Here is a 26,409-nt window from a genome sequence, read left to right as displayed (position 1 = left end):
TAACTGGAAGTTCCCAAACCCGGTTCTCAAGGCACCCAAAGAGTACAGGTTTTAGGGATCCCTGCTTGTGCACCAATGGTATAATCAAACTGACTGAGGTACTAATTAAGTCACATGGATATCCTTAAAACCTGGACTGTTGGGGTATCTTATAGATTAGTTAAGCCGACGCTCCGCTAGAGTGAATCAATGTGCACTCTGTGAAAATGGATGTCTCCGGCTACACATCCATTTGCAGCCATGCGAAATGATTCACAGGCTCACGTCTAGTGATTTTTACACTGCCCACAGCTCATCGCAGGCACCATGCTACACTGGACTAACTCGTCAGTGCCATGGGTTTAGTTCAATCTGTGTTGGAGCTGACATCACACACCCTCCCCTAAAACACTCAGGCAGACCTAGCCTAGTTTTCCTAGGCACGCCTGCGGGTTTTTTAGCAATCCCACTAAACGGTCGGTTGCCACCCCTAGATGCCTACTTTCTGTCAATCACCTTGCAAACGGTACCTGGATATAAAAAGTTGCAGGAATTCATTGCAGGACGTTCCTTCGGCCTTACGCATGTGCAGTGTACCGATAATCAGCCACTGTGAGAATCCCCAGATGTGCGATCAGGTCTGAATCGGTCACATGGGGTAGTGTTGCACTGCTGAAATATGTTGTTCCAGTCACCTTGCATGCACACCTCTAGTTATGGCCCTGCATGCTCACCTCTAGTTATGGCCCTGTATGCACACCTCTGGTTATGGCCCTGCGTACACTCACAGGCTGAAGCAAAGTTAAACAAATACCCATTTGTAAAGCGTATGTTTCATGTAACTCCACACAGGGGTTAATTTACTAAGATGGGAGGGTACTTGTGTATTATCTGGGCGCCGAAGATTTCCATCGTAGGGCATTGCACAACCAAAAATCGTATCGCATGCGATGCGACCCGATTTTTGGTTGTACAGGCACCCTGATGCCTGATTCCTATGTTAAGTGCACCCCCAGACCCGATTTTTAATTGTACACCCACCCTGATGGGTGATTACTATGTTAAATGCCCCCCCCCCCCCCATTGTTAACGCCACCCCAGTATCAATGCCAACCCGAAGCGTGGGGAGCGCAGCGAGCCCGCGAGGGGCGGTGGTACGCATCCTCCAACCTTTTCATACCCCCACTATCCACGTTGGCGTGGAGTTGATTTTAGATAGTGTGGCGAACGCAGCGAGTCCGAAGCGTGGCGAGCGCAGCGAGCCCTGCGTGGGGACATGGATTACTTCACATTTATTCCGCGTCCCCTCGCCACGCTTCGGGCTCGGTGGCTCGCTGCGCTCGCCACACTATCTAAAATCAACTCCACGCCGACGTGGATAGTGGGGGTATGAAAAGGTCGGAGGACGCGTACCGCCACCCCTCGCGGGCACGCTGCCCTCGCCACGCTTCAGGTTGACGTTGATACTGGGGGGGCATTTCACATACTAATCACCCATCAGGGTGGGTGTACTATAAAAAATCAGGTCTGGGGGGGCATTTAACATAGGAATCAGGCATCAGGGTGCCTGTACAATGTGAAATCGGCTATAATTGCGTTGCATCGCGTCGCGTCGCATCGCATCGCATGCCATTATAATGGCATGTGATGCGATGCAACGCGATATTAAAATTGTATACTCAGCCCGGGAAAGGCTTAAATCGGGTCCCATCGCATGCCATCGCATACCTTAATTAGTGGTATGCGATACGATGGGCACCCAGATAATACACAAGTACTGATGGGAGTTCTATTGAAGATGGGATGTTGCTATGAACAACCAATCAGATTCCAACTATTATCTTCTAGAAGGTATTAAGTAAATACATTCCGATTGGTTGAAATCTTCAATAGGACTCCCATCTTAGTAAATAAATCCCTGAGTATGAGAATGTGACTCTACAAAGACAGGTGATGCATATACAAAGGGCCTAGTTCAGATATGGACACAATTCTGAAATTGTTGGGCAATTATCTGTGGCGATCACATTATGAATTTTTTCACAACATGAGGAAAAGAGGGGCATTTGTGGGAGGTAACAAGGGAGAACAATGTTGCATCGACCCCTTAATTTATAAACAGTGACTTTGGGCCAGATTCACTAAGCTACAAAAGTGATAAAATGGAGAGTTATAAAAAACCAACCAATCAGATCCTGCTTGACATTTTTCAAACACAGTCTGCGACATAGCAGGCAGGAGCTGATTGGCTGGCTGATTATCACTCTCCATTTTATCACTTTTGAAGCTTAGTGCATCTGGCCCTTTATCTGAAGTTCTCTTTTTTTTTTTTTTGGATTTTTTTTTTTTATTTAACAAGTTTTTATTTTTTTCAATAAAATGTGGGTACAACAGAATTTTTTTTTTTTTTGACAGTTACAACATAGTTGTGGACAATACAACAATCTGCGAAGTCTAAATTGGTATACCACTTTGTCAAGGTTCTAAGTTCTCCAATAGCAGTGATATATTAATCCATGGAATAACCTCAAACAAACAATGTTTCTCATGTGGTAATTCTAGTATCATATGTTAAGATCTTAAAATTGGGGAACCACACAGTCTAATCTTCCAAGGCGAATCTATATAATGTAGGACGGCAAACTACAAACTCTAGTACACATCAACAAATTACTTATATTAGACATGTAAACAAAAAAAAAATATAAACATGTATTAGGTATAACTATCCATTCATACATACACATTGAGACAAGACGGACAAGTAAGGGGGAAGAAGTAGTGGGGGGAGGGGGGTGAAGAGGTATAGTCTGGGGAATGCGGGGCGGTGGTCCTGGAAGTATGTTTGTAGTTCGGTTAGGGGGGGTGAATCTTGCTGTAGACATCACAGTGGTTCTATGGAAGTCATGACCTGAGCGTACTGGTTTGGGTCAAGTGAGTTTATATAGGGTAGCCATTTTTTTTAGAAATTTGGTTCTGTTCTCCATTAAGTTAAGCATCAGTGATCGTTTATCGTATAGTAATATTTGAAATAGTTTACTTTTGAGCTCACAGAGAGTCGGGGAGGTGGGCGAGATCCAGTGCGTCAGGATCGTTTTTTTTGCTAGCGTTAAAATGATAGTTAAAAGGGGTATGTATTCGTCTCTCGGAGAGGGTATCTCCCAGTTTTGGAAATTGAGACATAGGCATGCTAGTGGGTCAGGTCTTAGAGATAATCCTAAAACCGAGCTGCTGAAGTGGAGGGTTTTCCGCCAAAATTTCAAGATCTTAGAGCAAGACCACATGCAGTGAAGAAATTTTGCATTGCTCATTCGACACTTACAACAGTTGCCCGTAGCTCCCGGTGCCATGTGTTTACTTTGGGCGGGGGCGATGTATATCGGTGAATAGTTTTGAAATGCACCTCTTGTAGGTATGAGGACTGTAGAATTTTAAGAGAGTTTGAGTAAGAGGAAAATAGAATTTCTGGAGAGGTCACATCAGGGATATCTGATTTCCAGGTTTGCGCCAAGGCTTCAAGAGGGTTATCTGGTGTTTTGGCAAGCATCATGTCATAGAGGGAGGTGTTTTGAATCTCGAATGGTCTAGTGTCCTGAATATATGGCTTAATGGGTCAGTAAGCGAGATGTTTAGAATCTGTGGGGAGATGGAAGCCACATAATGTCTTGTTTGGAGATACATAAAAAATTGTGTTTTTTTGTAAGTCATATTTGGCTTGTAAGGTTTGAAAGGAAATTAGTGTTCCGCCTGGATCAAAAAGTTTTGTGGCAAGGTCTAGACCCTTTTGGCGCCATGTTTTGTACAGAGGATTATAGATCGAGGGTGGAAAGTTGGGGTTCCCCCAAATTGGGATGTAGGAAGATATCAAGGGATTTCTGTGTAGTTTTTTATTTAGGAGTAGCCAAGCATTGTATGTACCTTTGAAGAGGACATGGTTCTGGATGTGTTGCGGTATCTTGGCTATGGGGGAGTGGAGTAGGGCGCTTGGTGAATAGGGATAGAAGATATTTTCATCTAGTTCCAAGTCTACATATGTGGAGTTGTTGGTCAGCCAGTCCGATATATACCGGAAGTGGACAGAACAGGAGTATAGGAAGAAGTTAGGGAATTTGAGTCCTCCTTGTGGTTTAGGACGCATTAGTTTAGGAAGGGACATCCGGGGTCTTTTTCCCGCCCAGAGGAATTTAGACATCATTTTTTCTAGTTTTTGTATATCCGGTGTTGGAAGAATGCTAGGTATCATCTGTAGCATGTAAAATATTTTTGGGAATATGATGTTTTTGAGTACTGCTGCTCTTCCTAGAAGAGATATCGGGAGTTTGGTCCAGGTCTCTAGCTGGTCTGAAATTTTATTTATCAGCGGTGTAAAATTCGCCTTGTACATTGAGTAAGGGTGTTTTGTGATAGTTACACCTAGATACTTGATATTATCAGGTTGGGTATTGAATTGCGTGACTGTGGGGTGAGTAGCTAAGTCGGGCGGTAGTGGGGTTAGTGGTAGAAGTTCTGTTTTGCTTATATTGATTATATATCCTGAGATAGGCCCAAAGGAGTTTATTAAGTTCATTATGGTCGGGATAGATGTCAGGGGGTTCGACACGAACAGTAATAGGTCATCTGCGAATAATGCTAGTTTTAATTCCTCTTTGTGTATGGTTATGCCAGTATATTGTTGGGAGGATCGTAATGCGATGGTGAGGGGTTCAATAGCTAAAGCAAAGAGAAGGGGGGAAAGTGAGCAGCCCTGCCTTGTTCCTCTTTGAATGGGAAATGGGGGAGAGAGGAAGCCGTTACATGCAATTTGGGACGTAAGGTTGGTGTACAGGGTCTGAAGGAAGGAAATATATTTGTAAGGGATGCCAAAGTTTGACATGGTGCGGAAGAGGTGAGTCCACCGCACCATGTCAAAGGCCTTCTCCGCATCAATGGCCAGGATCATCTTGGGTGATTGTGGTTGTGTCTGGGCGATAGAGTTTTGTGTGACAGCTAGCACTTTCCGTACATTTCTAATTGAGTGTCTCCCAGTAATGAAGCCTGTCTGATCCCTATGGATTATATGTGGCAGTAGTGGGTTCAGTCTGTCAGCTAAGATCTTTGTCAACAGCTTGTAGTCACAATTCAGTAAAGAAATAGGGCGATAAGATCCTGGGAGTGTCAGATCACGTCCTGATTTCGGGATTAATTTGATAATCGCCAAATTAAAATAGGGGGGCAAAGTGTTGTTGGCCAGGATATGGTTAAAAACGGATGTAAGTATGGTGGCTGTCCTGTCGGGGTACATCTTGTAAAAATCTCCTGCAAACCCATCTGGGCCTGGGGCTTTTGCTGTTTTCAACTTTTTTATTGCTCCTAGGACCTCAGGGACTGTGATGGGATTTATTAACGTCTGTGCTTGTTCTGTGGATAATTTTGGAAAATCAAGATTATCCCAAATATCTGAGGTGGGGGCCGGGACGGGTTCAGGGTTATTCGGGCTGGTGGGTGCTGGTTGGTTTTGTTGTTGGGAATAGATGTCCGTATAGAAGTCTGACATTACCTGTGTCATGATCACACCCCTTAGTACTGATTTCGCTGTCATCCAATATAGAGATGGGTTAGAGGCGAGACATTGCTCATGATTGTTATGGAAGTCATCCCACGCTTTGGTCAAGTTGTCACGGAAGGGTACCGATGTAGTGAGGTGTGAGGGGAATTTCCAGGTCCTGTGCGGGGATATTTCTTTAGAGATCTGCAGAGTGATTTGAACTAATGCGTGGTCAGAGATTAATATAGGGTTTATTTTAGCTGCTTTTACTAATGGGAGAAGGTTGAAGGAGATGCAAATATAATCTATACGTGATAGAGTGTGGTGCGCTGCAGAGAGGCAGGTATACTCTCTGTCAGTGGGGTGAAGAGCTCTCCACGTATCTATCAGTTGTAAGGTTTTTAGTATGAACGGGATATTAATTCTGGGTGTGTATCTGTCCTTTTTTTGGGAGGCGGATCTATCTAGTGTAGGATGTGCGGTTAGGTTAAAATCTCCACATAAAATGAGGGGGGAGGAAACATGTGGAGTAAGTAGGGTGATGATTTTCTTGAAGAAAACCTTGGAATAGACATTTGGGGCGTAAATTGAGCAATTGAGCAAATGACAGCTATTTTAAGATTTGCTATCAGGAACCTGCCTTCTAAATCTGCATCTACCGATGTGACCTCAATTGGGAGGGATTTAGAGGCTAATATAACTATGCCTCTCGATTTGGAATTATAAGGAGCCGAGGCTAGGACCCTCCACTTCAGCATCTGGAGCTTCAGAACCTCGGGTGGTAATAGGTGTGTCTCTTGTAAGCAAACTATGTCTAATTTTTGTTTTTGGAGATAAACCAGTACCTTTCTGCGTTTGGCCGGGGAGTGGAACCCTCCGACACTGAGGGTGCCTATTTTGATTTCAGTCATTCGTATCTGGGTGGTTGGGAGTGATGCTCAGCAAGTTGAAGGAGGGTTTTTCCTGGAGTTTCTGATCTTCTGGTACCTGTAGACACAGTGGGGAAGAGAAGGGGAGGAGAAACAGAAAAACACAAGAAAGTAGTGCGCTCAACGCACTGATTAAGCATAACATAACATTGACATTCCGCAAGCAACATATAAACATAACTAATTGTGTACTGAACCTCAGTACAACTTCAGTGAGAGGTAATCGAACACGAAGCATAGAACCTGAGTAGGGGCGGTTACCTCGTTTTTGTCTAATGTATCAGCTTTCCTATACCTCAAGTCCAAAGTCTGAAACACGTCGGGGGCGGCAAGATCATGGTTACCGGCCTATAAGGGAAGGGAAGGTTAGGTGGGGGGGGGGGGGTAAGGGAGGGAAGGGGGGGTGGTGGGAAGGGGGAATGGGAAGATGGGATTTACTCTGCAGTCTATGAAACTATCTGTAGCATCTTAGGAGGAATTAGTGGATCCAATAAAGGGAGGGATCTGGTCTAGAAGTAGGGCACTATCCCCTAGGTTGGGATCATTTGTCGGTTATATCAGATGACGCTGCAGCATATTTTTCTTTAAGGAAGTCGACAGCTTAATCTGGGTGTGAGAAGTCGTAGTGGGTGTCTTCAGTGAAGATTCTCAGGCGAGCAGGATACATCAAGGCGAATTTCAGTTTCTTGTTCACAAGCTGAGTGCATACTGGAGAGAAGGCTTTTCTTTGCTTAGATAGTTCAGCCGAGAAATCTTGGAAAATGCGTAGTCTCTTACCCTCCCAAAGAAGGTTTTGGTGTTTCCGGGAGGCTCTCCAGAAGGCGGTCTTGTGAAGGTAATTCAGACATCGGAACAGGACAGGTCTTGTTCTGGGGTCATTGTGCTTTGGAAGGTATCCCAGGCGGTGGGCTCTTTCAGCTACGAGGTCTTTACATTCTGCAGTTATACCTAGTAGATCAGGGAGAGTCTTGGTCACAAATTCCATAAGGGCAGGGCCCTTCACCTCTTCTGGTAGTCCTACCAGCCTGATGTTGTTCCTTCTAGAACGGTTTTCCATCTCGTCAAGTTTGTTCCAGATGTGGAAATTTTCTTTCTGGAGCCTTATGACATCTTTTTGTACTACATGAAGGTCATGCGAGATTGCTCCTATGGTATTCTCATTAACCGAAACTCTGGTAGTAAGTTGCTGGAGCTGCTGAGATATCTCCTGAACTGCATTGGAAAGTAGTGGAGTCATAGTAGATTTAATGGCTTCAACAATGTCCCTGTAGGTGATAGGTGAATCAGGGTCCCTGCGTACTTGAGGGTTACTCGGGTCCTCTTGGGTTGCAGCTGATTTTTTAGAAGCAGGGGAAAGAGGAGAGATACCATCCTCATCTTCTGAAGTCATATTGAACTCAGCCCTGCGTTTCTCATTCCTTGTAGGGGTCTGTTTACGTGTTCCCTCTGGTGGAAGAGATTTCTCCATAGTTATATGACAGATGTCTTCAATGGGTTTGGGGGGGGGGGGGATGGGGGCTGAAGTGAGTCAGCTGCAGGATTTTGCTTTGCTGGGAATTGCAGGTTCAGATATCTGCACTTGGTGAAGAGGAGCGAGGGGGGGAGGCGGTGGGTGGGAATAGCAGGCCGGAGTGGTGGCTGCACTGGTGTCTGAGGCCCTGAGGGTGCCAGAGGGGTACTGTTTGTGAGAGACTGGCTGGGGGGCACTGTACCTCTGGTGTATTTGTCGTCACTCCGGTATCTGGCTGCCCGGGTGGCCGCGGCCTGTTAGCTCAGGTCTGGGCTCTAACAGGTGTCTGGTGAGCGCGATGAGCGTTCAGGGCTCTGGATGTGCGTCTAGCCCACGGTGTAGGAGCCGCTGTGGTGTCTCCGCTAGTGCGCGGGGTAATTGGCGTCTCAGCTTGATGGCGCCGGGCGGCGATGACGTCACCCGGTTTTCGGCCGCTCCGTCCGGCGTTAGGAGGGGGTCTCAGGGACCGCAATCGCTTCCAGCGACTCAGCGGGGGCTAGGGAGGTAGGCTGTGTTGTTCGAGGGCTGATGCCTGCCCTCTGATTGTCCGGTGCGAGGGTTCCGCTCGGAGCTGCGGTGTCAGGCAGCTTCTTCCATGCAGCCGGAAGCGGAAGTCCTATCTGAAGTTCTCTTTAAGTGGTGACTATACATTTGGCTAAAATGTGATTGCCCAAATATTTGCTGCTAACAGGCAAGAACTCTTCCTTCGGGCATCTGTTTTGGGGCGGTAATAGAAGCTAAGAAAGGGGTGCTCTATCTAACACATTATTTCTTTACGATTAAGTTTGTTGCTACATATAATGAAGAGCCGTCTCTGCTATCCATAGACACAGGGGGAGAAGTGTTATCTGAGCCATAACATGTGAGCGATAGCTTGTTAGCGCCATTAAACGTCTCATTAACTGCGGGGACAATGAATTTTTGAGGGGCTTATTGCTGTTATAAACTTTAATCAAGGTTTACAGCAGAGATAATGTGGCCTTTGTGTTTAACGGCCAGTGGGGAAGCTCCAGAGAAATTGTTTTATTGCAGATAATAAGGTGCTGACTCTATTTTTTTTTCCTTCCATATCATTTTCTTCCAATTCCATAATGGAGCCGGGCCAATCAGTGCAAGTTAGGAGTGGACTTAGGTGTTTGATAGAGACAGCCAGAATGATGCAACGTTGACGAGTGCGTTGTGAAACTGGCAAATACAAAACTTACTGTAGTTGGGCAGAATGTATTTTCAGCTGCCAGAACCTGAAAAAAACTAGTTTCTTGCTGTGATCAGCAACATATAATCATAAGGCTTTATGTTCTAACAATATGAAAATACAGGGGTATTTGCTAAAGTGCAGTGTTCTTTTTCTTGTGGTTAATCAAAGTCCGAGCCACTCGTCATACTGTATTATTTCATGCCACCGGATTTTAAACCGCGGTGATGGCTCTGAGATCTGGGATCCATGAAGATACAGCAAGCGGCAGTCTTTAAAAGCGCACAGCAAACCACAAGAAAAAGTCATATATATTAGGAGGATATCCAGGCATTGGGGTAAGGAGGGTATATTAGGGATATCTTTATGTGTGGTTCATAGAAGAGGAAACGTTGCCCATGACAACCAATCAGATTGTACTGTAGCTATTAGCATACTATAAACTCACACTTTAGTTAATATACCCCTCATATTCTGGCTCTGTGAGGAGCAGAGAATGATATTTATCATTTACACATTTGCTTCTAGTTTACATTTGGCACAAGATGACTTAGAAGGCGAGAGATCTGCAACAAAGCAAAGAGCATTGCGCCTATCTGGTACATGGTGTATGTCCGTATGTGACACTCTCATTTACCCGCGTGGTTCCTCTTTAATTACTGGGTTATATGTATGAAGCAGTGGAAATGTGTGCCAGTAGACAGGTTTCCCTTGGTAAACAATCAGCATTGAGGCAGTGGTGTAACTTGAAATTTTGCTCCACCCTGCCAAAAAAAATTATGGCTCCCCTCCCATTTTTGACACTTGTAAAATATATTAAAAGAGGACTAGACGCCACTGCTTGCTCCCCCCCTCCCAAAATACACACTCAAAGAATGAACAGTACCTGCACTGGAATTCAGCAGCAGCAGACATACCGCTCATACAGATTAATCCCTGTATGCTAGGTGCGGACTCTTGTTAATGGGCTGATGCACAGCGGGCTCTCTCCAGTGGCTGGTGGCCACTCTCTACAGCCCGCAGTGTGGAAGGGGGAGTGACATGCATGGCAGAAGGGGGAGCAGAGTGCACAGTGGAAGGGTGGCAGGTAGGCTGCTGCAGCCCACACAGGACTCCAGGCTCCAGATCCATGAGAGCACAGTGACCAGAGGCAGAATGAGTTGTGGACCCAGGTGCAAAAATCTGCTTTGGGACCCTCCAAACACACTTCAAATTTCAAAATCTTGGGTCCGACCTGGGTTAGCCATCTGAAAGATCCCCTTAGACACACTGCACCAGGATAATGCACACTGTAATGCCCATTACACATTTCCACATACCGTAGTGCCCATTACACATTATCCCACACACATAATGCCCATTACACATTATGTTACACACATAATGCCCATTACACATTATGCCACACACGCATTATGACCCCAGTAATAACCCTTACACATAATTCCCCCAGTAGCGCCCATTACACATTAGTGCACGAGAGGAGAGAAGAGAGGAGGAAAGCACTCACCGCCACAGCCCTGTGTGGTGTTCGGTCAGCTCCTATGCTGCTTAGCGGCTCATACCAACGCTGATGGACATTTGAAATATAGCACTGGCTCATGAGCCAATCAGAACTCATGGCGTGGCAGGCAATCACTATCTCTGGTTGATGATCCGCAAGTTCTGGCACCATATTCCAAATGTAGTTTTATCAGTATTCAACAGCCCTCTCCCTGCAGTTTTATTATTAAAAGTTGGGCAGCCTTGGCAGGCTACGATCACACACACACACACACACACACACACCCCTCTATGTTATATGTTTTGATATTTCTGTGACACCCCCTACTTCACCTGTGGCTTAGAAATGCTGCTCCCGCATACCCGTATGCTCCTGGGCTGGCGTAACCCGGAGGCTTCTCACTGTTGCCCAGATCTCTGCTGTCTGACTCCAAGTAGTGTCTTCAGTTCAGGCCCTCATTTAGCAACAGGCAGCCTTGTGATTTGCTGCCTGTTGCTATGCTGACTGCATAGTTCTGCAGTTCTGGGGTGGGTTTATGCTTTTAGAGCAGCGTGGGCTAAGCCTGAAATGTCTGGCACCACCACAGTAGGCTTAGGTCTTATCCAGGGATTTCCGTTCCAATCTGAGTCCAGTGAAGGCCACAAAGTGCTGGTGCAAGAGTCCTATGGTGCAAGGATAGAGTCATCCAATCAGGTTGGGTATATCTACTGGTTCCTTATGTCCTTGAAGTGTCTGGAAGTTGTTTGAGCAATAATTCACACACGTCCTTCCTTTCTTTGCTATATGAAAATGATGAATGGACCCACTGTAATGGAGCAATAATCTGTTAATCGTATATAAAGAAACCGCTATAGGAGTCAACATACCCATCTCCTTGAGAGTACGGTATGCTTCTTCTCGACAGCCCCCCCCCCCCTGTTTTTGGCACAGAAGGTGTACCCCTAAGAGATTCCTTTATACACGGGATTTCACTCATTAATTTGTGAGTTTGGTACGAGACCACCCACTCTTTTCTTTTCACATTTATTCAGTTATTCTGAAAATCTTACACATTGTTTTGTTTATGAACATCAAAACCAAAGAAAAAATAGAAAAGTCCCAAGGCGCAGTCCCGGAGTCCATGCTGACACAATATTAATGGATATTCACTGCAGTATCTCCCTTGTAGAATTGTAGAGAAGAATAATATTGAAGCGCCTTCAATATTATTTTTATGAACATCACTTCAAACATCCACCACCATCTGACGTCACATTCACCTCACGGAGTCAAGCGCCATAAATATTGTTTTCCAGTTGCACGTTCCACAAAGGAGGCTTTCCAGTGATCCTCCACCAGTATTGAGGCTGCAAGGACTCTTAGACCGCGCCTTGGGACTTTCTCATTTCTTTTTTTGTTTAGAATTCAGTTTTTCACTGTGTCTAAACCTGTAGGAGACAGAGAAGACCATTACACTCTGTGACTGAGCTCATTATGCAGGGAAGAAGCCATGCAAATGATCTGAGTGGGAGTAGACTGAGAAGCTGGAGTTCATACCTGCAGGTGCCAGGGACAACCAGGAAACTGATAATTTATGTGAGAATCTGTGGCATCTAAGCTAAACTATCCAGCTGCCTGGACTATTCAGCAGAGACTATAATGACATTATTTTCAAATATATAAAAGCTTTAATATTATTATTTATTTTATTTATTAACAGTTTCTTATATAGCGCATACATATTCCGCAGCACTTTACAGAGAATATTTGAACTTACACATCAGTCCCTGTCCCAGTGGAGCTTACAATCTATATTCCCTACCACATGTACACGCACACACAGACACAGACATTCTAGGGTTAATTTTTGTTGGAAGCCAATTAACCTATCTGTATATTTTGGGATTGTGGGAGGAAACCGGAGTACCCGGAGTAAACCCACGCAAGCACGGGTAGAATATACAAACTCTGCACAGTTAAAACCATGGTGGGGATCGAACCCATGACCTCAGCGCTGTGAGGCAGTAATGCTAACCATTACACCATCCGTGCTGCCCCAATGTTGGAGAGATGTTGGAGTTCATCCCCCTTTTGCAGCTATAACAGCTTCCACTCTTCTTGACTTTCCACAATATTGTATTGTCATTCGGTAGAGCATTTTAGAGGTCAGGCATTGATGTTGGACAAGAAGGTCTGAAGGCTCAGCTTGCAAACTCCTTTGCAGTTAATCCCAAAGGTGCTTCATTGGGTTAAGATCAGGGCTTTGTGCAGGCCATTCAAGTTCTTCCATACCGAACTCATCAAACCATGTCTTTATAGTCTTTGCTTTGTGCACTTGGGCACAGTCATGTTGAAATAGAAAAGGGTCTTTTCCAAACGTTTGCCAAAAAGTTGGCAGCATACAATAGTTAAAAATGTCTTGGTTATGCTGAAGCATTAAGATTACCCTTCTCTGGAGATAAGGGACCTAGCAATCCCCATTTTATTATCACTCCTCCACCAAACTTTAGAGTTAGGTAGTTAAGTTCTCCTAGCATCAACCATACCCAGACAGTCCCATCTGACTGCCAAACAGAGAAGAGTAATGGGTCACTCCACAGAACACGTTTCTGCTGCTCCACAATCCAATGTAGATGCGATTTACACCACTGCATCTTACGCTTGGCATTTGTAGGAATCAGTGTAGGTGACTTTAAGGCACCATGCACTTTAGCAGTTGTTGAACATGATCATGAGTTGTTGTTCCTAAATGTTTCCACTTTCCAATAATGTCACTTACAGTTCACTGTGTAATATCCAGCAGGGATACAATATCACAAATCGTCTTATTGGAAAGGTGGCATCCTATCACAGTACCACACTTGTAGCTACTGGGCTCTTCAGAAAGACCCATTTTGTATCCCAAATGTTTGCAAATGGACACGGTATACAGTGACATAACTACAATATTTTCACACACCCCCCCCCCCCCGGTACATTATTTATAATGTTTTTTTACTACCCCATTGGTTTCTTGCTCGTTGCCAGTGGTTTCATTCACGTTGCCAAGGTCACATGCTAGTTGCCAGAGGTTTCTTGCCCATTGCCAGGGGTTTCTTGCTCATAGCCAGGGGTAAACATGGTTGTTGCCAGGGGTTTCATGCTCATAGCCAGGGGTAACATGCTCATCACCAGCGGTTACATGCGCATAACCCATGGTGACGTTGGTAATGTTGTACACGCTGGTAACGTTGTACACACTGGTCTTCCCTGACTGATGCTAGAGGTCCAGTAGGACCTCCAGCATCAGTCTTCTAAAAACGGCAACCATTTTTGGAGTGCCATCTTTAGCATATTCCCTGTCAGAGGCACAACTCTGGGAGGCAATGGAGTCATCTGCCGCCGGGCTCCTGCCCTCAAGGGGGCACTTCTCCACCACTGCCAGTTTAAATCCATTTATTAAATGCCATCAAAATCTCTTCTGTGGCTGAGTTCTGAAATATATATGTGTTCTCCCTCTCTTTCTGTATATACATACAGTATATAATATATATTTCATAACAGGCTATATATATTTTGAATAACGTTGTGTGTGTGTGGGGGGGGGAGGGCACCAATATTCATCTTGCCTCCAGGCAACTGGGACAAACTTACGCCACTGTTCCCTGTGAATGGCCAGACTGCATGGAATCTGCAGACACTCTGCCCACTCAGGGCATCAGCTCCCCCAAGCCACCGTGTGGACTGCGGTGGCATTGTTACGCCACTGACTGCATGGTTAGGTGTTTGGTTTTATACACGTGTGGCAACAGGTCTGATTGAAACACCTGAATTCAATAATTAACAGGGGTGGTAAAATATTTTTGTGCATGTAGAATACCTACAGTAGGCAGTCATGACTTTGAGTCTCTGAGAGAGATTATGTATGCTGACTAGATGCCCAAGTATAGTCAGGAAGTGAGTGTCCTGAATAGGGACTGTTTGTTGTTCCTGTTTCATTTATGCTGCCACTAAAGAATTACTTTAATATATACACACACACACACACACATATATATATATATATATATATATATATATATATATATATATATATATATATATACATATGTATACATACATACATACATACATACATACAAACACACACACACACCAATGAAAGGGTTTACTTAGGTTCATCTGCAGTGTTCCAGTACAAATCCCACAGAGGAAGAGGGGGAGTCAAGAAGAGAAAGAGACAGATGTTCGTGGTTATACAAACATCTCGTAAAAACGTGTTTCATTTTCCAGATCTAACAAACATAGCCACAGTTTGGATTGTTCCTGTCACTTGTATATAATTCTCATAAGAGTCTTCTAATGAATCACCCCATTAAAATGACTTGTGTCATATAAATGCAGGGAGGTCAGAGACATTGTGCCGGTGGATTATCTGATGTGATGTGGATGGACAACACCTGACATCACCTAATGTATATAAGTTGTACTGACTTCTTGTATATAACATTAAACATGCAGCCTCCTTTCATTATCTATCTTGTTACAGTGTGAAGCCATCTACAGTTGGTGGGGAAATCGCATAATGTCTAGAATCTCCCAGTGTCTGTAATTAGATTTATGGGCCAGATGTATCAAGCTTCAAAAAGTGATAAAATGGAGAGTGATAAACAACCAGCCAATCAGCTTTTACTTGTCATTTTTTTAACCCAGCCTGTAGCATGGCAGTTAGGAGCTACTTGGCTGGTTGTTTATCACTCTCCATTTTATCACTTTTTGAACCTTCATGCATCTGGCCAGAAGTGAGGACTGTTTAATCATGAAACAATATGAATCTTTTATTGTTGTTATGGATAGAAATTAGAACTGTTGCTAGGCAGATCAACCTCTTAGTAGGGGTTGGTACTTAGGTTAGAGTAGCCTATCAGTGGCTAGGTGGGAGGGTAGTTTTAGATGGATATATGAGACCAATTTGCATATCTGCATTTACTTTATAAATTTAGAAGGCAGATAAGTGGTGCTTCCAGTTGCCTAGGGAGGCTCCAGTGGAGCTCAAGCTTCAGAAGCCAAGGAGGGAAGAGGGTGTTCAGCCAGTGACCTCCTCCTCTTCTGCTCTGCTGGCCCTCCACTGCCACAGAATGCCATTATGATCTGTTACCATCTGTATTAACGGAGCAGCAGCATTGTCTGTCTTCTCCCCGGATAACTATGGAACCTCCTCCGCCCCTCACATGTCTGCTGCCTGGGACTTGGAGACTGGACTCTGCGCCCCTCTCAGTCAGCAGAGGAGAGGTTGCTGCCCCCAGACCACCATACTCAGCCAAATTGCCGAGCACCCGACAGCTATGATGAAACACTAGCAACGTGTCCTCAGCTCTACCCGGCTCTCTCATTTGCCTGAACGAGGCCCTGCCTTCTGCTGCATTCCTGGAACCTTGTAAACACTGGACAGAGGAACAGACCCTAGCCATATTATAGACATTAATTCTATAAGGGGTTTGTGTGTGGGGGCAATATGCGTAAGCTTTTCAATTTTTGATTTAGCAAGTAGAGTCTAAAAAATTTCTGAAGCAGTAGAACTTGTATAAAGTAATAGATTAGAGAAGCAAATTTTTAGAAAAATCACAAAGCGTGACTTTTGCAGAGTCCAAGGTGTGCCATATTGTGCCATACAGGTGTCAGATGTACATCAGGATTCGCAGCCTCTTACTCGTTTTCAGTTCACTGCAGTGTTTAAGAGTTGTTTGAGCCATTTGGTACTCTATGTGTCTGATTATGGGATGCATTTTTTCCATATAGAGGCAGCTAGTTATGCGGCCGCTAGTGGACTTCCAGATTCAACCATTCAGGAGATGGGTCGCTGGAAGTCCACAGCCTTCAAGTCTTACTGTATGTTCATTTAGATAGGTTGTAATGTTTCTGCCCGTTGGCAATAACCCAAAAACATTGTTAACCTGCCAGTTTGGGAATGACTAGCATTCTGAAATTGGAGGTGTGAAGGGATTTTTAAAATACGAGTGTCTGTCCCCAAGTTTTCTCCTTCACTTGGGTTAAAATTTATTAAGTTTGTTTTCTAATTCTAACATTGGTTTTAATTATATTCAGGCTACCAGGCAGCCTATGCTTTCTCTTTTTCAAATCCTAATTTTTCATCTGCACAAGTCTGGTTGGTTGGCCATTCATACACTTTTTGGGCAGAGCGTCACCCCTTAGCTTTAAGTGCTACAGAAATGCTAGGGGTTAGGACAGTGAGGTGGTTAGGAGTTAGAGGTTTACAGTGGTCTAGTTTGCTGTCATTGCTTTTTAGATGTAAGCAGCATTGGGGCCGTCCAGATATATTGATCGTACATCTTGGTGGTAATGACATGACCATGTTAAAAGTATTGACCTGATATTGTGGGTCAAAGCAGACTTGGATCGTATCTCACTTCAATGGTTCGAGGTCCGCATGGTATGGTCGGACATTGTGCCTAGGTTTTCATGATGAGGATCAGTTAGTTTGGCTGCATTGGACAAAGCCTGGAAGAATTTCATTTTCGCAGTAGTCAGGGTTTGCAGTTTGGCACGCACTGTTATTGATTGAGAGCCCTTTTTATTTTTTTATTTCATGGGGTGATGTAGTCCACCTGTCAGATTTAGGTTTGGAAGTTTTTCAAAAGGCTATTTTTTCTTGTTTTGGTTGAATTTCAGGTTATAAGTCTTGTTAGGACAGGATGGCAGACTGCAATTCTCTAAAACCTAGCAAACAGTGGTTCTTAGAACCTAACAGTGGCAGGAAGGTGCTGTTGGCCAAAGGTCACCTTGGGCATATGCGGTCTTTGGGGGGCACCTACCAGTGGCGTAGCTACGTTTTGGGTGCCCCCCCCCCCGCCGCCGCCGCGCTAAGCACCCCTACCCCCCGCCCCGCCGCCGCCCATGCAAACCCCCCCTCAATCCCCCACAGCCTTACCTATCGCGCTGGTCCCGGCGGCTCCGTTCTTCTGCTGAGGACCACCAGAAAATGGCCGCCCCCATACAGCAGACAGTTTCAGAGAACTGTGTGCTATATGGGGGCGGCCATTTTGTGGTGGTCCTCAGCAGAAGAATGGAGCCGCCGGGACCAGCGTGATAGGTAAGTCTGCAGTGGGTTTGGGGGGGGTTAACTATAGCACCGCAGCCCCCGGCGCCCCCACATGCACAGCGCCCCCCGCGGTGGCGGGGTCAGCGGTGCTATAGTTACGCTGCTGGCACCTACTCTTTCTAAGGATGGCTGGTGAGTTCTGCCCTTGCGGGGGGGGGGATGATGGTTCCTTGGAAATTATACCAATCTCGAATTGCCATCAGAGGGAAGATCTGGCAATAACCTGTGTCCCGAGATAGGGTTTCAAGCCGCTGTGGGACAGCTTCAAACCGTGTTCAATAACCCTGGTCAGTCCTGGAATTTTAGTAGCTTAAGTATTTAATTCTTCAACTTTTGTACCTAACAGCCCATTGGGGCACTGGTTCCACTTTTAGATTGCAGTGCTGGACTGTAAATAAGGTGTAGGTGTTCAAATTGAGGGTAAAAGATACAAGATGAAAAAAGAGCACAACAAACAGGAGATGTGCTTTATGTAAACATGATGGATTCTCTCCACGCAGAATCAATGTATCTTTATTATAGATAGAGAATATAGCCAGGAATCTAAGAACTTATGGGTAATAATGGAGGCTATCTTGTGTCACCACCAGTTTGTGCTATGCTCAGGAAGCAAATTATTGACTAAAAGACATCCCACATAATTACCCAGAATTCCATTCTCCAGAAATGGAAGTGTTCATAATTGGATGTGGAGGGATATACAGGTAAACTATAGCCACTGTTGACCGGCACATGCTGTCATCATCACCGCACTCACAGGCTGTAATGTGGACATATGTGCAGCCAACTGAGATTGGGATCAAACAATGGGGGAGATGTGTCAAGCTTTGTATAGAGATTAAGCGGGAAAGCTGCCCAAATGAAACGGCTTATGTCATTAATCTAGCACAGTCCATGAAATGATTCAAGATGATTTGTTGCTTTGGGCGATGACTTCACTTGATCTCTCTCATGACTTGATACAACTCCCCTAAATATGGTCAGTTTTATGTATTCTTGTTGCTCTTGTGCCAGTCCAAAAACATCATCATCTTGGACATTCCATCCTTCAATCCCCTGTAAGAGTCCAGTTGGCATTTACACCAACCGCTTTAATACGTCCAGTCATACACAAAAATCCTTGTAGATCCAACAGGTTAACAGCCGGAAGAATAATAATAAAGAAAAACTCGTTTAAAAACTTAATGATTTATTTTATAGTTTCATTATCAGGGGTCGCATTACTCAACGGCATTTCAAACATGTCATTTGTACAAACTGTGGTAATTAAAATTTATAACGTACTTTGTGGGCAGCATATGAATCTTTTAGTCTGCACTCCGCTGTCGCATAAACAGTGTAATTTCTACTGCAATTCTCCCTTTATTGGTTCTCATTTGTGATTTAACAGCCATCAATGACTGTGCTGTAAAGAATAAATTAACCATCCGTAAACCTGATGATGACAGGGACAGTCAAAAATACTTAAACTGCTTGCAGTAGATCACATTTAGCGTGCTGGAAGGAGGAATAGTCTTGTGGCAGACTTGTTAGATATTGGTTCGTATTAACCTCTTCAGACAGTGTTCTCCAGTGCCAGCCATGACAGAAGAACAAGGGGTCACACAGTGATGTCCCTTTAAACGTTTTTATGTTGAGACGTTTCCTAAGTATAAGATTTCTCCAGAGCATGTTTATAAAAGATGAAATTGTGCTGGAAAAAAAAAAATCTGAACATGTTACAATATACTCAGATAAATAATTTTTAAAGGCAAAGCTAGCATGGATTTTCGGCACACAAGGTCCATCAGTGTGGCCCCAAAGAGTAGGCTCGTTAATTACATGGAATAACCCTCTAATAACACCTGTAATTCTTAATACAAAGGTGTCCAACTCTTTTATTATAGAAAAATTTCTGGCCAGGGCTGTTACTAGGGGGTACGAGCTGTGTTGTAGCCAATGGTGGCCCCTGTTCATGACGTTGTGATGTCATATGTGAGGAGATGAGGTAGTAGCATGGAATATTGCCCTTTTATAGGCTTCTCTTGACTTAAATATAATAAGTAACATATCACAACCTAAGAAAATTACAGTAGAACAGGGTATGTAAGTTAATGTGTTAAAACCTATCAAGTGTAAAGAATTTTAGGGTTGTCACCTATCCGGGATTCCAGAAATCACAATGGGACAGATTCTTTAAGCTTCAAAAGTAATATAATGGAGAGAGATAAACAGCCAGCCAATCAGCTCTTGTCTGATATTTTTCAAACACAGTCTGTGACATGGCAGGTAGGAGCTGATTGGCTGGCTGTTTATCACTCTCCATTTTATCACTTTTGAAGCTTAGAGAATCTGGCCCTATATCGGTCTGGAGTCCAGAAAGCTTTGAATCCCGGATGGAAGTGTCTGGACATCTCACTATTGATTAGCTTAAAAATCTAATGGTGCGGTCAATGTGGAAGCGCAAGACCCATTTTATGCATGTACAGAATGGGTCCTGCTTGATCACTCACAGTCCCCTTATAGTGGTAGCATGTAGTATTTTGGGGTAGCAACCAAGATCATTCTACAAATCAAGGAAAGTTGCCCCCTTTTTGCAATAAGACACAGACTTCCTGCACCTGGCAAAGTTGCTTCAGTCTGAGTACGATTTAGCTAAGGCAAAATGGCTGAGTACTGCGGCCATCATCTTGAGGACTCATGGAGAGGACCTGATCCCCGGTCAGGCCTATGGCCAATTCACCTACTGTACTCAAATGTGAAAAGTGACTTGAGGCTGTAGCTCCTAAGACCCCATTCTTTATCTGGCTCTGAGACATTTAGAACATTGCCGATGGATCAGAGCAGTAGCACACCTGTCTGCAAAATAGATTTTATTATAAAAAAGGGGCAGACTAGATAGGCCAAGTGGTTCTTGCTTTCAATTCTATGTTTCTATAATAATACTTATAATAATAATAATTTGGTACTTATATGTTAGTTTGGCGTCCGTTACATAGTTTGCGTAGTGGTGTATTGAGAATACCAATACACCACTATGCTAGTTACGCAAACTACGTAACTTACGTAAACTACGTAAGTTACATATTTTGAGCATAATGTTTCATATCCCCACTATCCACGTCATACCCCCACTATCCACGTGGGGAGCTAACTTTATAAAGTGTGGCAAGCGCAGCGAGCCCCGTGAGGGGCCGCCTATCCCCTCGCAGACGTATCCGCGTCCCCTCGCCGGGGCTCGCTGCGCCCGCCAGCGATGGTCCTCGATTGCATCGATGCTTCGATTGTCATCCAATGTATACTTATACACCATCGATGGTCAGTTGCCCTTTTTCCATTGATGGTAACCATCGATAGCAAAGGCTACGATAGCCATCCCTGGATGACTATTGATGTGTAAAAACATTCGATGGTCATCCATTGCATACTTCTACACCATCGATGGTCAGTTGCAATTTTCCCATCGCTGGTAACCATCGATGGTAAAGGCAATGATGGCCATCACTGGATGAACATCGATGTTTACAAAACATCAATGGTCATCCATTGCATACTTATACACCATTGATGGTCAGTTGCACTTTTGCCATCAATGGCAACCATCGATGGCAAAGGTGGCTGGGGGACCATCGATGGCAAAGGTGGCTGGCTAGTGCAGCTGGTGGAGCCGGGAAAACATGTGATGCTCCCCCAGCGGCTGCATCGCGTCACCGCCGCCCGCCTACCCGCCCACGTCACCGCCCGCTGCCTCACCACCCGCCCGCCTGCTGCTTAGCCAGCCGCCGCCGCCCTCCCGCCCGCTGCCTCAACACCTGCCCACCCGCCCACTGGTAGTCGGCCGCCGCCGCCCTCCCGCCCGCTGCCTCACCCCCTGCCCGCCCGCTGCTTAGCGGGCCGCCCGGCAATGGCTACGCTGACAACGTAGCCAAAGCTACGTTGTCAGCGTAGCGTAGCCTGGGTGCCCGGCTAACATATAAGTACCAATAATTTTATTTATATACCATTGTTTCTCCAATACTCAAGGCGCTTAACAGATAGAATGAATGTAATACAGTACAGAAACAATGAAGTACAGAAAAGCTTTTCATAAACAATACTTAAGGGAATTAAGCTACATAATACAGTATGACAATTATACATGGGACCAAATGGGGCCCGTGTTAGAATCAGACAGTGAGAGATTTTGGGAGGGTTTTTCCAGTTTTTTACAACTGCAATCAATTACATGGCAAAATCAATGTGGTATTTCAGGATAAATGATTGCCGCTTTAAAAGAAATGGCAAAAAAACTCTCCCAAACTCTCTCACTTTCTGATTTTCACACCTTATAACATTTGGGCCATGGTGATATATCGGAGTCTGCTGAAAGCAGAAAAAATGGATCCCAGATACAACCTTGACAAAGTGGTTTTAGATCACTCTATAAATAATTATATTAAAACAAAGCTATGCCACTGCAAAGAGAAGTATCATTCAAAAAGAATTGCATAAACAATACATAGTTGCCATTCCATTTAAAGGCAGTCCTATAAACATCTTGCTTCCTGGCATGTGAATCACTTCCGATGTACAGCATTTAGTTTAAAGCATATTATTGTTTATTTATAGGGTGCCACAAAATTGCTCGGCACATACATTGGGGGAAACACTACACAGTAGATACTATAGAGCAGTGATTTTCAACCTTTTTACCTTGCGGCGCACTAAATAAGATTTTAAAATTGCCAAGGCAAACCAGGAGATCCCCACAGGGCAAACACATTGGCCCCCCACAGGAAAAAAAAAACCTATTGGCCCCCATACTAAAAAAACAATCCCACTGGTCCCCACAGGTAACAAAACTAAAATACATTAGCCCTTTACATGAAAAGAAGAGACCAGTAAATAACAGTTGAACTGGTGGTGGCTGCAAACTGGTTTGGGCATCTCTAGATCTGGGGGCACACTTGAGAACAGCTCAAGGCACAATAGTGTGCCACGGCACAGTGGTTGAAAAACACTGACATAGAAGATAGGCAAGACAAGGCAAGCAAAGGCAAAAAAAAAACAGGCAGAGCATATTAAAAAAAATCAGTAATGCTAAATTAGAGTTACATAAAGCATTGCACTGTACTTAAAACATAAAATAAGATATCAAAACTATATAATATACAACATGAAAAAAGCCAGATCCAAGGACACTGGCGTAGCCAAAATCAGAACAAGAGACAATAGTAACTATTATTGACACACACCAAAATATGCAAACAAACCTATTGAATATTATTTAAAGTTAAATATAATTCAATATGCTCAATCAAATCACTTACAATTAAATGCATTAAAATTATACATTACTTGACGTAACATGATGGCATACTGTATGTAGTATCCTACCTCCAAGTCTGTCTGTTGTTACCCAGTTTGTTTTATTGTCTACTATTGTAAAGCGCAACGGAATCTGCTGCGCTATATAAGAAACTGTAAATAAATAAATAATAATGTAGTACCTATTCTGTAAATGCAGTGATACTTCCTATGTAAACTCTGATATAAAAGTAGTTTCCCATTTTACCAACTTTTGACTTGATAGATATCTACATTTTCTTATACATGAAGCGAGGAATATCAAGGTAAATTTTCATTGTAATTTCAGTGACTTTGTCGAAAGCCATTGGTACATGTCCATCACAGGCCAAGCTTTCCTCGATTATTACAGATTATCATTGACATATTAATCATCAGTAACAATCTTACATATAACATAAATCAAAGCACGGTTGATATAATGGCTAGCATTACTGCCTCACAGCACTGAGGTCTTGGGATCGATTTCCACCATGGGATACATATGCTTGATTGATATTCATAATGTTAACAAGCAGGAGATCAGCAGCAGAAGTCAGTGACTCTATGCAAACTTGAAATTCCGCTTAAAGTATTTTAACAGTGTACGTTGTATAACTGTAAATATAGTGCATTGCACTTATACTGCCGACACAGATAAAATGGCTTAGGGACAGATTTATTAACATTATATGTATAAAAAAAAAACCTTTTCAAATTATTTTTGTATCACCTAAATTCATTGAATCCTTTAGTTCACATTTTCAGTAATCACAGCACATTTTCCATACTTACAATAGGAAATGTGATCTGGCTAAATTAAGTCACCCATAAGTTTTACTTAACACTTTATTAAACCATAGAAATAAAATAACGACACGGACAAGTGAGTAAAGTTGGAAATTAAAGGTCACAGCCCAAATTTATTCAATTGTAATTAATTTTAATTGAAGCAAAGGTGGCGACCTGAGCAGAGCTTCTTGGTTACGGCTCGTAACTTGCTTGCTTAATTAACGAAATGGGAGTGGCTTAAAGCCACCCCCTGCACATCCATGTTGGGTAGAAATCATTTCCCCTTAACTGGCAGAGCGCTAACCCCTCCATAAGATGGTGACCTGGTCCTCCCCTAAGGTAGTGACTGACTCGCCTTTATCAAAGGGGAAATGCTAGTCAAAAACTAGTTGTGCAATAATTTGAACCACCGAGGAGCCCTGTTCTCCGCCCCGCTGTGGCCTTTATGCTGGAATTGGCTAATTTTGCCTAATAGCCAAACCAACGTGAAATTCAACAAACAGCTAAGAGGAAGTGATCACCTCAGGCTGTTGCTTATATAACTATCTACAGCCCTCCCAGCAGGTTGCTGCTATTGGATCACATGATTGATTGACATTCTATTCTAACCAGTAACTATACTAACCCCTTCCACAGCTAACTTCTAAAAAGTTCTACATAAAACTGGATGCTTATATTGTTTCAAGCTTATGCAAGCTCTCACTTCTATAAATAGAGGGTGCCCTGGATTGGTGGTTCATGATCAATTCAAATTATGTATGACCAATGTAATAGTCAATTTGTGGATATACAGATGTGAATTCTGTCCAATACCCAATAACTGGTCCTAAAGAAGAGATATAAACATTTTTTTAATGTAATATTTTTTTTTCTGATTTTCTTAATTAGAAACTTGTGGGATAGGGGTGCTGTGAAAAAAAATCTGATACTCAGGGGGGCTGTGATTGAAAAATGTTTGGGAACCTTTGGCCTAGGGTGATTTGGTGACCTGCTAAAGCTGCCATTATTATCACAGGGCTCGCTGCTTTTTTTATTATTATATTATTTTTTTGTTCCAGTAAATTTGCACAGATCTAATTGATAAAAAAAAAGTGTTTGGAGCAGTTTTTCATGAAATCAAGTGATATTAAATAATGTGAAATGGTTGCTTTTATACATTATTCTAGTAAAAATAATTTAGCACTTAGATATTTCAGCATACTCATCCTACTCATCCACATTTTCGATCTACTCCACTTCATTGCCCTTGTCTGTATGTTCTCGCATAGTTCACCTCCAACCTTTCTAAATGCTGTTTATGCACCTCTAGTTTGGCATATTACCCCTTAGGCTGCGGCTACGCATCTAGGTGCAGCGGGTTCTGTTCAGTGGCACCCGCTGCGTCACAAGGAGCCTGTGTATGGCCACTCACAGTGGTGTGGCCGGATCCTACCGAACAGGAGCTGCCCACTCTCGACCGCATTTCATGTGTAACACAGTGTGGCTTGAAATGTATGTGTTCACATTGAAATACGGGCGTCTCACCATCCGGTAGGACCCGACAGCTGCAGCTAATGTGTGGCCAGCCGCATAGGAGCCTGTGTGCAGGCTGCCGCTCCTTGCGATGCAGCGGGTCATGCTGAACGAGACCCGTTGCACCACTATGTGTGGCCACAGCCTTACTCTCTGATTATCTGTTTGGATCCTCATCACTGTTTTTTCCCTTTACTTCTTTTCTACATAAACTACAGTAATATGCTCTTTGGCCTAGAATATAATAATATTAATGATTAACAACCACTCCCTTGATCGCTTATACTCTCTTCCATGCTATCATTCTTATTTTTGTCTATTTTTCCTGAACTACCGCACCTCCACCTCATATACCTCTGGCACCATCATCCAATATTCTCCCTCACATCATCTTTGAGTTGCCGGGGACATGCACCTTTACTGCACTCTGAATAACTCCTCAGTATTACCCTCTCCCATGTGACTCTGCACATATAGGCCTCATTCAGACATGTATGCTAACCCAGTGGTTTGTATAAAAGACCAGTGGCATGGGTTCTGGGCATGTTGGGCTGGCCCTGACCACTTTGATGCCTTAGGCAAGGTCCTGGCTGGTGCCCTCCCATGTGCCACCCACTACCAAATCCACCTTCATTCATAGCATAATGTAAGCCAACCTGATGCTACTACTACATCCAGGTCTTACCAGTTTCCATCCCAATCTCCACTCTGAGGCTCATATATATGTTGTATGTTTTAAAACTACTGGCCACGCCCCCAGCCCCTCCGGCTGCAGGAATGGACGTGGTGCGTATGCGTGCGTGGGCGACAGGGGTCCCAACTGCCCCCAGCCCCGCTGCGTGACACTGCTGGCCCTGGACGGGACGTTGGAACATCCCAAAAAAACGGGATGGTCCTGCGAAAAGCAGGACAGTTGGGAGGTTTGCAGAGCTGTGTTTTACCAAAAGCTAAAGTGCTGAAAATATTAAACAAGAAATGTATTTGTTGTGATTCCATACATTCACATCACTATTTTATATAGTTACAAATGCCAAATCTTTTAGGAAGTATTCCTTATTTGTCAGAATCGTAAACTTTTATGA

The sequence above is a fragment of the Crinia signifera genome, chromosome 4 (assembly GCF_055691185.1).
Source record: "Crinia signifera chromosome 4, ASM5569118v1, whole genome shotgun sequence".
In the NCBI taxonomy this organism is placed as follows: Eukaryota; Metazoa; Chordata; class Amphibia; order Anura; family Myobatrachidae; genus Crinia; species Crinia signifera.
The sequence above is the reverse complement of the archived record's forward strand: the minus strand, read 5'-3'. Positions refer to the sequence as shown.